The sequence below is a fragment of the Siphateles boraxobius genome, unplaced genomic scaffold (genome assembly GCF_051911475.1).
Source record: "Siphateles boraxobius isolate OS27281-9 unplaced genomic scaffold, OSU_SipBor_1 61, whole genome shotgun sequence".
Classification (NCBI taxonomy): Eukaryota; Metazoa; Chordata; class Actinopteri; order Cypriniformes; family Leuciscidae; genus Siphateles; species Siphateles boraxobius.
Genome location: NW_027509188.1, coordinates 7,266,786 through 7,268,083, shown reverse-complemented (window position 1 = coordinate 7,268,083; position 1,298 = coordinate 7,266,786).

Below are 1,298 nucleotides of genomic sequence, written 5' to 3'. Positions count from 1 at the left end.
CAGAGAGGTTAGAAGCATTCTTACATGTATAAGTGCATGAGTCGTCCTGACATAGTCCAGATACCCTACAACAGGCACAATGGCGCTTTTGCTGACATCTGCAGACAGAATGCGATATTGCATGTGCTAAATCGCAACTAATTTGCGATGCTCATTGTCAGAAAGAAAAAAAGAGATTGATGTCCCTATCGCTGTGTTTGACAGGTGTTTGTGTGGGCTATGCCACCCAATGAATCAGCAGTGGAGAGTATGTGCTGCCGTGAGGTGAACGCGTTTTGGAATTTAGTGGAGCAGCTCGACCCGCGACCGGCAAATCTGCAAAAAACATGCAAACAATGGTGGGCGGTTCTTATCTTTATGTTTAATAAGCACATTGCATTATCTTCGTGAAAAATGTAACCTGCAATTTACACTTTAACATTCGCTCTTTGACATGTATGTGAAGAGTGTGCTTAACTGAAAAGAAACAACTATAAAGGACTCATGGAACTACCAGTTCGGTTGCACTGTCTTTCCTATTTTTCTTCTGGGCAGACTACAAACTCTCTGACAGACGTTACAAACTGCGGAGAGGAAGGTTGTGTCTTTGAAGTGATGGCGGGTTGTGGTCAGATATGGACAGGTGTAACAAGTATAGATAGTATACTGTAAAAGACATGTATTGTTTATTATAATTCACCTAAAATGTTTATTTTGCATATACCTGATGTGGCTGCCTGATTGAAATGGGAGTGTTTTCCCCTTTAATTGCTGTGATGTCATGAACCAACATAATTTCCTGTTCTGTCTCCTCCTCTTCCTTTTTTGCATTGTTAATGCATTTAAGAGGTAAGTTTATTCTGGCTTCTGTTATTCTTATTAATAATTTATTGTAATTATTGCTTTTATGTCTATATTTTCAATCCCATTTATGTGTATAATGTTATTTTACTTATCTGTGTGATTTATTTTTGTAATTTTTCCCTTTTTAAACAGGCCGTGCGTCACCTTTGGGATCGCAGACCACCAGTTACAAAGGGAAGTCCGATACTCATTCAATGAGATATGCATTGTCTTTGTGCTCAACCACCTGTGATTATGTCCCTCTAAAGTAAGTAAGTAAGTAAGTAAACTTTATTTATATAGCACCTATCACAGATAAAATGACAAAGTGCTTTACATAGCAAGCGTAACAAATATTAACAATTAAAACACATACAGAAACATACAAACGCATCATACAGAAACAATACAAACATAATAGCTCAGTCAACTGAAAGCTTGTCTGAATAGTACTGTCTTTAGCTGTTTTTTAAAAG